At 44.3% G+C, this 12,946-nt stretch overlaps 1 long non-coding RNA gene across 1 annotated transcript; it reads left to right on the top strand.

The window, feature by feature from the left end:
* The first annotated feature begins 10,431 nt into the window (after positions 1-10,431).
* On the top strand, positions 10,432-12,483 carry LOC135055008 (uncharacterized). The gene is made up of 3 exons (XR_010243619.1): positions 10,432-10,533; positions 12,076-12,225; positions 12,335-12,483. It is a non-coding gene; the product is annotated as an uncharacterized LOC135055008 (long non-coding RNA).
* The last annotated feature ends 463 nt before the right edge of the window (positions 12,484-12,946 follow it).

Here is a 12,946-nt window from a genome sequence, read left to right as displayed (position 1 = left end):
CTGGAGTTTGCTATTGTTCTCTTTGTGTTCCCTTCACTTTTTGCATATTACCGATTTCACTTCATTGTCTTTATTGAGGCCAAAGGGAGTAAGTGTTTTCATTTCATACATCCATTTAAGTTCTGTTCTATTGATTTTTGCAATGTAGTCTCCTCCCCTCCAGTTATGCTGTACTTCTTGGATTCCTACAAATTTCAGTGTTCGGGGGTCCCTATCATGGTGATCTTTAAAGTGCTTTGACACATTGTGTTCCTCCAACCCTCTTTTGATATTTCTAATGTGTTCACTTACTCTTGTTTTGAGTGGGCATATGGTGCGGCCCACATACTGTTTTCCGCACCCACATTCTAACATATATATTACCCCTTTGCTGTTACATGTCAATCTTTCTCTAATATTGAAGACCTTATGTGTGTTGTTTGAGCTGAAACTAGTCACTGGTTTGGTGCTCTGGGGTCCTCTATTCTTGCAACCTAGACATGTTCCACGGTAGTAGAATCCTGCTTTCGGTTTAGATTGGTTTATGTGTGTTTGTATCATTCTGCTTGGTTGTATATGACTATGTACTAATTTCTGCTTCAAATCTGGTGCTTTCCGAAAAATGATTCTAGGTGTGGTGTCCAAGACGTCATTCAGAGTGTCGTCCTCCATAAGTAGGGGCCAGTGTTTCTTGAATATACGTTGTAAGGATTTCGACTGTTGCGTGTAATCAGTGACAAAGGTGACTTTCTCTGTGTATTCCCTCTCTTTCTTGTTTTTGTATATGAGTAACTGGTCTCTGTCCACTTCCCCTATTTGTTCAAATGTCCCTTTGATTTCCTCCTTTATCTGAGCAACCTGACAATGGGGGTAATTCAGAGTTGATCGCAGCAGAAAATTTGTTAGCAGTTGGGCAAAACCATGGTGGTCATTCCGAGTTGTTCGCTCGTTGACGTTTTTCGCAACGGAGCGATTAGGTGGAAAATGCGCATGCGCATAGTACGCAGCGCGCATGCGTTCACTAATTTAACATGAAAGTTTGGAGATTTGCACAAGCTCGAGTGATGTTTTTTCATCGCTCGAGTGATCGTAGTGTGATTGACAGGAAGTGGGTGTTTCTGGGCGGAAACTGGCTGTTTTCAGGGAGTGTGCTAAAAAACGCAGGCGTGCCAGGTAAAATCGCAGGAGTGGCTGGAGAAACGGGGGAGTGGCTGGCCGAATGCAGGGCGTGTTTGTGACATCAAAGCAGGAACTAAACGGACTGAGGTGATCGCAGTCTAGGAGTAGGTCTGGAGCTGCTCAGAAACTGCAAGGAATTATTTAGTAGCAGTTCTGCTAATCTTTCGTTCGCTATTCTGCTAAGCTAAGATACACTCCCAGAGGGTGGTGGCTTAGCGTGCGCAATGCTGCTAAAAGCAGCTAGCGAGCGAACAACTTGGAATGACCACCCATGTGCACTGGAGGGGTGGCAGATATAACATGTGCAGAGAGAGTTAGATTTGGGTGGGTTATATTGTTTCTGTGCAGGGTAAATACTGGCTGGTATTAGGCCTGGTGTAAATTATCCCAAAGATACTTTATTATAAATTTGTCAGTGTGGCCACGGCTTCAGCAGAGCTGTGTAGTGCAGGGGTGTCCAACCAGTCAGTGGCAAAGAGCCAGAAAAGATCTGTAGTCAAGGGTAAGAGCCATATGGGGGCGTGGCATAGTTGTCACAAAGCCACACCCCATTGTTATGCGCACACCTTTCGATTTGACGTTTGTAGGATTATGACCTTGTGTCATAACCCCATTTTTAGTCATGTTGTACAGTGCCACATACAAATAAAGCCCCTTTACAGTGCCACATACATATAAAAACACCAAAAAATGGGTGCCTCCACAGTGCCAAATACATATATGCTGGGCCGGTCCAGGGGCTTTTTGCGCCTCGGGCGGAAATAGGGGGCGTGGCTTCATACAGGGTGCGTGGTCAGTTATGCCCCCTGTACAGTAGTAGCGCCGCTGAAATGTGCGGTGCGCGATGACGTCATCGCGCACCGCATAGTAAAGGTCCTCTCCACAAAGGGAAACTAGACGCGTAGCGTCTAGTTTCCCTTAACAGCAGGCAGCGGCAGCAGGACACAGCGGGCAGCGGGGGGCACAGCAGCAGCGGATCTTGCCCTGGTGTGGCGCCCTCAGGAAAGCGGCGCCCTGGGCAAAAGTCCTGCTTGCCCGTGGCAAGATCCGCTACTGCATATATGCCCCCACAGTGCCAGATACATATATGTCCCCACAGTGCCAGATACATATATTCTGCCACAGTGCCAGATACATATATTCCTCCACAGTGTCAGATACATATATGCCCCCACAATGCCAGATACATATATGTCCCAATAGTGCCAGATATGCCCCACTGCCAGATACACATCTCCCCAGTGCCAGATATGCTCCCAGTGTAAGATACACATGTCCCGCAGTGCCAGATATGCCCACAGTGCTAGATACACATGTCCCCCAAGTGGCAGATATGCCCCCAGTGCCAGATACACGTCCCCCCAGTGCCAGATATGCCCACAGTGCTAGATACACATGTCCCCCCAGTGCCAGATATGCCCCCAGTGCCAAATATGCCCCCACTGTCAGCTACACTTCTTCCCAGTGCCAGATATGCTCCCACTGCCAGCTACATGTCTCCCCAGGGCCAGATATGCCCCCAGTGCCAGATACACATGCCCCCCAGTGCCAGATATGCCCCCAGTGCCAGAAACATGTCCCCCAGTGCCAAATACGCCCCCAGTGCCAGAAACACATGTCCCTCCAGTGCCAGATATGCCCCCAGTTCCATATATGCCCCCAGTGCCAGAAACACATCCCCCCAGTGCCAGATACACCCCCAGTGCCAGAAACATATATCCCCCCAGTGCCAGATACACATCCCCCCAGTGCCAGATATGCCCCCCAGTGTAAGATACACATGTCCCCACACTGCGCCCCCCCAAGTGCTGCTCACCGCCGCGCTGCTGCTCTGCTCAGTCTGCTGCTTGTGAGGGGAGGAGAGCGCAGCGTGCGCCTCTGCTGCCCCTCAGTCTCCACTCTCCGGCGGCGTTGATTCTCTCTAATTAGGCGCCGGTCCGTGAGCCAATCAGAGTTTGCGGACCGGCAGCTAAGACTCCTGGTTTGTTGCTGGTCCGCGAACTCCGATTGGCTTGCGGGCCGGCGCCGGGTACTGCAGACTAGGGCAGCGTGAGGCGCCGCGGGAGCTTACGAGCCACATGCGGAGATAGAAAGAGCCGTGGGTTGGCCACCGCTGGTGTAGTGGAAGGTGGCGGCCGGCCCGTGACCCTTGGCAGTAGTGTGGCCCGGGGGGCACATGGCACCCTGTCTCCTGGGCCAGCCCGCCTCTGTTTGTGATAATACATGACTTCTGTGTGATGTGTGTATTTGGTGACAGCCGCAATAATCTGCACAAATGCACATGTATATTACTGATGAAGCATAATGTGGCTGTGCTACAACCTCATTATGCTACAATATGCTCCATCAGTAATATACACCTGCATTGTGCTGATTATTGCTGCTATCACCACACCAAATAAACTGACAGTCAAATTATGCTCCAATATGCTCCATCAGTATACACATGCATTGTGCTGATTTTTGCAGCCATCACCACACTTTAAATAAGTGAGGTGATGGCTGCAAAAATCAGTACAATGCATGTGTATACTGATGGAGATATTGGAGTATAATTTGACTGTCAGTTTATTTGGCTCTAACTAAGTATGGTGATAGCAGCAATAATCAGCACAATGCAGGTGGATATTACTGATGAAGCATATTGGAGCATAATGTAACTTTACAGTTTGTGTTGGCTCTAAATAGGTGCGGCTGTGTGCGGGAGAGCTGATGGCGCCAATACCTCCATCTTTGCCCATGAGCAGCTGCATGGAGTGTGACGGAACCCGCACTGAATGCTATACGGACGCTCCAAATGGGGCATGATAGCAGCATTTAGTCTGGGTTAGTCTCAGCAGTGATATTACAAGGCTTCTGTGTGCATGAAACCCCTGGTAATGAGCACAAGATCCCTGACACAAGCAGGTAATTTAAAATTAATTAGAAGCCTTACTGTCGGTCATAATGTAAAATGGGCATTACGATGTGTGGCATAATGTATCATAGGCATTGCAGTAGGTGGCATAATGTATCAGGCATTACAGTGTGTGGCATAATGTATCACGGGCATTGCGGTGTGTGACATAATGTGTCATGGGCATTACGGGGTATAGAATAATGTGTCAGGGGCATTGTGGTGTGTGGAATAATGTGTCAGGGGCATTGCGGTGTGTGGAATAATGTGTCAGGGGCATTGCGGTGTGTGGAATAATGTGTCAGCAGCACTGCAGTGTGTGGCATAATGTGTAGCGGGCATTACGGTGTGTGGCATATTGTGTAAGTGGCATTACTGTGTGTGGTATAATGTGCCACGGGCATTATGGTGTGTGGCATAATGTGTAAGAGGCATTACTGTAAGGAGGAAAAATAACAAATAATGTAAGGAACATGAATTAGGTTTTTTTTTTTTCCTTTGGTGGCCAATGTCTGGGCAAGCAGGTTGCAAAACTGGGGTATAAGGTAGTAATTTCCTGCAATACCATGGCCCTTGCAGTGAGGCCACATCCTCTTTTTGAAGCGCACGCGCCTACTGCGTGCGCTAATTCTTTACTTTTAATATAGCAATGGGAGGGGTGCCAGAAACAGTTTTTGGCAGGAGAGTAAAAAATGTATAGCTACGCCACTGGCCACGAGTCCAGTCTTAACACTGAGAGAGCGCCAGCAACCATTCAAGTACAGCATATTTTTTTCAAAAACTTTAGTAGCTCCTCAGGAGATTTAATTTTTCACGAGTAGCTCACACCCCAATTAAGGTTGGAGACCACTGCTTTAAACAATGCCACAATAGTAACCCTGAAGGGTTAAAATGCCTGATAGTGATGAGCGGATTCGGTTTTACTCGGTTCTCAAAACCGAATCTTATTGGCTATCCAAAACACGTGACATCAGTGAGCCAATAAGATTCGGTTTTGAGAACCGAGTAAAACCGAATCCGCTCATTATTCTGTTCCTCCGTTAACAATGGGTTGTAATAGAGACAAAAGGTTAATAAAAAGAGAAACCTTCTGGATAATTACACTAGACACACTACTGTACATCCAAAGGGATTGAATGAAGGTTATGAAATAACTCCATTCATAGAATAATTTGTCCCTGTGTGATTGACTAAGCTTGTACATGATTTTGGAATATTTGTTATAATGTTTCTATTCACTAATCCTTTCTAGATACTATTGTATCTTTCTGGTCTGCTGTGAGGCAGGTTGATGTTATAATCATACAGGGAGTAAACAATGTATGTTATTAGTTATTAGTTCACTATTTAAGGGCTTTGTTTTTTGTATAATGTGAATTCATTGTTTTTCGGCCAGCTGGATTTTATATCTATGTTTCTATTGATCTCCGTTCTTTGTATATGGATGTACATTTATTATTTTATATGCATGCATTTTATTGGTAATTTATTATCAGTGTATAAAAGTGTCTCATACCGAAGCAGGAGCAGCCTCCTGACGAAACCAGTCGGGGCGTGGTGTGCTGATGTGATCTTCACCCGGTGTTTCTTCTTCTCCGTCTCATGCGGCTCCCGGCTTCGGCGTGCTGCCGGCTATTGACAAACTGCATGCGGTCAAGGACTTCTGGCGGGTGCAGGCGGTAAACTGGATCTAAACCGAGATGATGTTGGCTGGTAAATGATTAAGCGCATGGTGTATTTTACCTTTTGTCATATATATCTGGAATCCGGCCGGTGAGGATACTGACATTTACCATTGGTGCTGACGAGTTACCCGGAACCGACAGTCACCTTGTAAAAACGCATTTGAACTGTGTATATCACAGTTCCTATACATCTGGTAATTATTTCACTTATCACCTGCTAGGAAAGCCTCCTTTTGAAAAGAAAGAATGCCTTGCACTGCACTTTATACAATTTGTTAAATTTTATAATACTACATTGTTTGTCAATTATATGTGCATTAAACTGTGTTACACTATATGCACTTTTTTTCATTTCCCATATTCCCAATTGAAATAACGGGACGGTATATGAAAACCAATTGGATAAGCGCTGGTTAAGTTATTACTCCATTTTTTTACATTGTTTTTTGAGTGACAGGTAGCTACAAAAACACAGGCATGTCTCTACCTTTTAAGGGTATGTCTGATCCTAAGACTGCGTATTTGTATGCAGTTATAAAAGCTCTATCAGCTTCCTTTGATGGACATTCTATAAGGTGCCTTAGAGGTCCAATAATGCAACCATGGTGCATCTTTGGGCGCACGCGGCGGATCAGAGACACTATCTGTTTATAGAAATGCCTATGGCTGCAGCGTTAGTATAGTTTCACAGATCCGCTGTGTCCAAATATGCTGCACCTCTGAATTAATCCCATTATACTGTACTCTCTATTTTTAAACCTAGATAGTATAATACTCGTTATGCGTCCTTCATGATTTAGACTCTTGGAAAGCACCATCTCTACCTTTACATCTACTAGGTATTTGTGTTCAATTTAATCTAACAGGTACCATTGTTTATGAACAAAGCATGCTGGATTACATATAAGAGAAATGCTGGATTTAACCCTATTGTGGCATAATGTGAATTTGGGGAACTTTATTGTAGGTGAAGGCCTAACCGCACAGGAGTCTTGTAATGTCTTACAATTAGAATAACCACCTTTTGCCACGATTGTTAGTGCTATAAGCATCCAGAATTCAAGCCAGGTGGTGCTATCATTCCACAGATTAGTTACAGAAATATATAAAATTTGGGGAACTGCAATAAATACATACATAATAGCTACAGTTATTGCTTCATTCTGCTGTAACAAATATATTTACCTGTTAAGTAGTTATAACGGGATGCGGTCATGTGACCACCACTTGAATCCAGGCGGTCACTATGCCGACGCCGGGATCCCAAGCAATCAAAATGCCGGCAGACAGAATGCTGACCCACAGGGACTATTCCCACTCATGGGTGTCCATGACACCCATAGAGTGGGAGTAGAACAAGCCTGCTACGTGGCGAGTGCAAAAAATCATCTGCCAGTAAGGGGTTAATTCAGAGTTGATCGTAGATGTGCTAAATTTAGCACATCTACGATCACTTACTCTGACATGTCGGGAGATGCCCAGCACAGGGCTAGTCCGCCCCACATGTCAGGCCCTACACCTCCCACACAGGTACAAAAGCATCACACGACGGCAATGCTTTTGTACCTGATGAGTAGCTCCCTACCTGCGCAGCTCCTGCGCGCTGGCAGGGAGCTACCCGCCGCGCTCCGGGTCGCAGCGGCTGCATGTGATGTCATGCAGCCACCGCAACCCCCCACCAATGATCTGGACACACCTACATTGTCCGGAACGCGCCCCGCCAATGGCATTCAAATGCCATTGGCATGCCCCCTCCTGCCCCGCGACCGCCTCTGCCTGTCAATCAGGCAGAGGTGATCGCAGCCAGTGAGATGCTGACAGCACCTCACTGGGCTCCCGGGCGCACTCCACAAAGTAATTCAGGCTGCTGCAGCAATCCAGTCTGAATTACCCCCTAAATGTGTGTTTTAGCACATGAAACACAACATCAATTCAGACAGATTTTCATAGATTTAAATTGATCAAACTTGGCCTTTAGTAAATACCACTCGAGTCTATATGAAACAAAGAATAAGCAGACAGTGGATGTCTGACAGCCTCTAGTTATACACATACGGCCTGATTCAGAGATGTACACAACCTGATGGTGGACATTTTATAAAACGGGGGTGTCGGCCGGGTATTGAGTAGTAGGAAATAATGCATCATGCTCAAGGAAGGGTGCAGGGGTGTCCTGCTTAGCGCTATGGCAGGCACCACAGTGACTCAGATGAAGCCCTGATAAACCTAAGGGCAAAACGTGCATTGGAGTCACCGTGGTGTCTGCCATGTAGCCTAACATACAATGGCGTAAGTTTGTCACAGTTGCCCGGAGGCAAGAAAAATATTGGTGCCCCCTATATATATGTAAAAAATATATATATATTTTTTGCTCCTGCATAGCAAGCCTGCCGATTCTAACTATATGAAGCTGCTACAAAACCGTTGCAACTAGGCAGATCTATGTAGGGGTCCAGCCACACTACATAGATCTGCTCAGTCACTCACAATGCTGATTATTTCTCTGACAATGAATTTGAAAGTGGCGTACCCAGGATTAGAACCCACAACCTATTACACTGGAAGCATGCACCTTACTGATGGAGAGATCTGCTCTTGCATAGAAAGTAGGAGAATTCTAACTATATGAAGTTACTTGTAATTATCAGAGAAATAATTGCACATAGTTAGAATTCTCATGCTTCCTTTATAGGAGCAAATAGCTTCATCAGTAAGGTGTCTGCAGGGCCGGTGCAAGGTTTCTCAGCACCCTAGGCAAATAGTCATCGCACCCCCCCCCCCCCCCCCCTTTCCCGGCAAAATGCCGAGCCCTCAGGTAAAATTTAGGGATAAGATATCAGTGTTGTTTTAGCAGTTTGGGTGAAGGTGTTCAGAATAGGGGATATTATTAGGGAGAGGTGTGGTGTGTGTGTGTGAGTGTATATATACATATATATATATATATATATATATATATATATATATATATATATATATATATATATTTTTTTTAATTTTTTTTTTTTTTTATTATTATTTTTTTTTTTTTCACACACAGTGGGGGACATTTACTAAGCTCCCGATTTTGACCGTGATTGCGTTTTTTCTTCTAAGTGTCATCTCGGTCATTTACTAAACAGTATTTACGGCAGTAATGAGGGCATTCGTGTTTTTTTCCTTGGTCAAGTCAAAAATTACGAATGAATACACCATCGGTCAAATTACGCCTGTTTAGATGCGAATCTCGGTCATTTACTAACCATTCGTAATTGTATTTGCTGCCGCGAAAATGCATTTGCGGCCGCGAATATTTACGAATCGCATTTTTTTCCTAAAAAAAAACGCGCCTGCCTTTGAAAACCGCGTTTACATGTGAACTTAATTTTCCATTACTCACACCTGAATTTTTGGGCCTATAAAAGAGTTTCAACCACATTCTGAACTACTCTCACTCTGAAATGGCGGCTGTAGTGTGTGGCAATGGTTTTTTGTTGGCTGTGGGATACGTTAGACTGCTCCATGAGGCTTCCAGGAATCAGGACCAGGTAAGTGAACATGGCCAACAGGTTGTCCAGGTACCGCGGAGGCTGCGCCAGCCTCGTTTTTTTAAAGGGCGTTTAAACTTAAATGCATTGTCCGATGATAGGGTCATACAGATGTTCCGCCTAAATAGAAACAACATTTTCCACCTGTATGACCTTGTCAAACTGGGCATAGACCCTGAGACAGCACGCTCTCGCTCTGTCTCAGGCCTACACAAACTCCTGGCTGTGTTACACTTTATGGCTACTGGGAGCTACCAGGCTGTGGCAGGCGACGTCATTGGGATCTCACAGCCCACCTTTTCAAGATATTTGATGCAGGTGAGTCTACAAATACCTATGCGGTTATGGCTAAGTGTTGCTTGTGTAATTTGAAACACCACAGTATTGTAGAGACTAACATAACATGACACTCACCTTAGCTTCTTTAATGTCCACTCAGGTTTTGGATGTGTTGGAGCCACACATTAAAGCATCAATCTGCTTCCCTACAGAGGAGTCGGAGTGGAGTGCTGTCAGGGTAGCTTTCTATGAGCTTGCTGGCATGCCCAATGTGCTGGGGGCCATAGATTGCACACACGTTCAGCTGAGATCACCTAAGGGCCGCCAGTATATATATACTAATAGGCATATGGATCCATCAACTAATGTCCAGGTGGTCTGTGATGCAAATTTAAAAATTATGAGTGTTGTTGCTGGTTACCCTGGTGCCTGCCATGACTCCTTCATCCTCAGTCAGTCATCGCTCTTCGATAAATTTGAGGAGGGACAAATGCCTGATGGCTGGCTGTTGGGTATGTTGTAAATGTTATGTGTGTCTGTCTTTTAACCACAGGCTTGATTTTGAAGGAGGTGAGAGAATCATCTCACATATGTCCTAATGTTGACTATATATGTTTTTCAGGTGATGGGGGTTACGGCTGCTACTCTTGGCTCCTTACTCCATTGTCCCAACCTGATTCTCCTGCTGAACACAGTTATAATCATGCACATAAGGCTACACGGAATGTGATAGAAAGATGTTTTGGGGTGCTGAAGTCACGTTTTCGGTGTCTAGATAAATCTGGTGGCCTTTTGTTGTATAGTCCCTCAAAGGTGACTAGGATTGTGTTCTGCTGCTGTTTTCTCCATAATCTGTGTTTAAGTCAAGATCTTGAACATGGTGAGGGAGAAAGCAGCCAGCAAGCAGAGGAGTTAGAACCATCTGGTGACAGTGTCAGTACAAATGTAGGGAGGCAGGTACGTCAAGAAGTGATCCTGCGATATTTTACAGGTTAGTTTAATTATGCTGTAATTAGCCTTCTCTAAACACTTTCATATACTTTCTATTGTGTGTTCTGTTACTTACTGTTTGTTGTTTATAGTGCTGTGTCCCTTGTGCTTAGTTGATGCTAACAAAACATTTACAGTCATTACCCTTGTAAAACATAACATCATACATACAGACCAGCTTCATACATTTTTGAGTCGGACCCAGGAATGTGTTTTTAAATCAAAAGCTTTTATTTTTTCTTAACAACATTTTTCAGTTATTTTTTTCTCTTGTGTGTGCTGGGTGCTGGCTCACTGGCACGTGCTCTTGATGAACGCCGGACAGGGGAGGTGACTGGCGTTTGAACCGGGGTTGTGGTTCCAGAGCTGGAGGTAGCTTGATGGCCACCCATGTTAGCAATATTGCTGCTGAGATTATTCAAACTGGCAATCAGCTGTGTGTTTGTAGCAGTGTGGCTGGCTACTATTCTGGATAAGGCCTCATTCACCACTTGATTGTGTTGTATTATCTGTACAAGTGCCTGCTGATGTCGCTGTTGGTCATCTATAATGCGTGTTAAGTTTGCGTTCATTTGACTATTTTCCGCCCTAATTTGTTCCATAGAGGTCGCCATTCTCCCTACTTGGACTATTAGTCTGCCTGAGTTGCGACTAAGACGCGGAAGATGATGGGGCAGACTGGCAAGGTGTTGTGTGTGTTGGGTGAGTGTGGCATTGCTTTGGGCCTGTTGGCTTGTCCAACTTGCCCAAAAGTCGTCTGGAATTTGGGTTTGGGGCGGAGCTTGTGCCAGTTGTGGACTGCTGGTTGGTTGGGGTATATCCTGCAACTGGATTGGCATGCTTGGATCAACAGCTGTAAGTTGCAGTGTGAATGATGGCTGTTGTTCTGGTCCCTGCTGCTCGTCACCGGACATCAAGTTGTGCTCTGTATGGGGGAGGCAACATGCAATGTTGTTTGTTTTTCAATTTGGTGTGCCGAATACAACACATTAATACATTCCTAATACTACATTTTTGTAATCTTACCTCTTGTTTTTCTCTACGTTAACAATTTTTCACTTTTTTTAACCATAAACCCCACACAGGCACAGATATTGTCAAATTTGCATATGACTCACCTAACTAACTTCCCTCCACAACATTACACTGTTAGATTCCCTCCCCTCACCACGAGCTAGACTACTTACCTGTATAGTGCCGAGGAGCAGAGCAAGTAAGCCATCTACATACTGGTCAGGGACGATGTGTGCTCACTATTTATGCTTTTGTGTTTGGTAAATAAATTTAATACACTTCATAATTTTGAACATGGAAAAGTGGGCGTGCTTAATGTATCCTCAAAACTGTTTTTAACAAACAACTAGATTGTCTAAACCATCCACTAAGACCTTAGTTATTTTAAGCAAATCACCTTGAGCAATAGAAGACATTACATCCCATTGATTGCAGGTGAAAACATGTAAACTCCAAACCCACTAACATCATCATAAATGTACTGTGTATATTCTTGCTTATGTGTTTTGTTTAAAATTTAACTCACCAGATAACTGAGGTGATCTGGGCTCATCACTCTGCGAACTCGCCAATAGTGCCAGTGGTGGCTGGGATGACACTGCCGATAGCCTTCGCCTGGGTGGGGATGATGGAGGTGCAGATTCAGACCCAAGACGCCGAGTCTTAGTTGGCCTCCTTGGTAAGTGGCCCGAGCCCTGTGATGGGCGCCTTACAGGAGGTCGGCTGGCAGAAGCAAAACCTAGGTTGAAATGTTTAAATTATTATTTTGTACTTCTATGTTTTTTCAGAAAAAGTGACTAGAGTGAAGACTTACCTGCAATACCGGCATCATCACGACTGGTCTGAGGCCTTTCTGGGCGGCTGGGCTGTGTGACTGTGAAAAAAGGAACATCAACATTATTTTATTTTTATTTTGTAAAAGGACCCAGTGCAAACCATTGATGTACTGTAAGCATATATTTGGTTTGGTTTACACAACAATAAAAAGCTTACGTGGTTTTGAATTTACTTTTTTTGAGTGGATAAAATAAAAGTAAGTCATGTGGGCCACACTTTTTGTCATAAACAAACATCAATGTAGCAAAATAGTGCAGAGATTCAGTACTTTCTAAGTTGAACAAAATGTACTGTTTTGGAAATTGACAAGTTTTACAGTGGTCTGTTTAAGTTAAATCCAAATTAGGCATACAAAAAAACACACGTTACAGCATTTTCGCCAAAAATAGGGCCATAAATTTGAAAGCAACATATGCAAGCCGCAAAAATTAGGGAAATAACAAAAACACACCTTAAGGGAGCATAGGCCTGCAATTGTTCAAAAAAACCAAAAAAAACCACACAAATTGCACCAAAAATTAAAAAAATAAAAAACATTTAATATCAACATTAACAAACAAACT

This window comes from Pseudophryne corroboree, chromosome 1, assembly GCF_028390025.1.
Source record: "Pseudophryne corroboree isolate aPseCor3 chromosome 1, aPseCor3.hap2, whole genome shotgun sequence".
Classification (NCBI taxonomy): Eukaryota; Metazoa; Chordata; class Amphibia; order Anura; family Myobatrachidae; genus Pseudophryne; species Pseudophryne corroboree.
The sequence above is the reverse complement of the archived record's forward strand: the minus strand, read 5'-3'. Positions and strand labels throughout refer to the sequence as shown.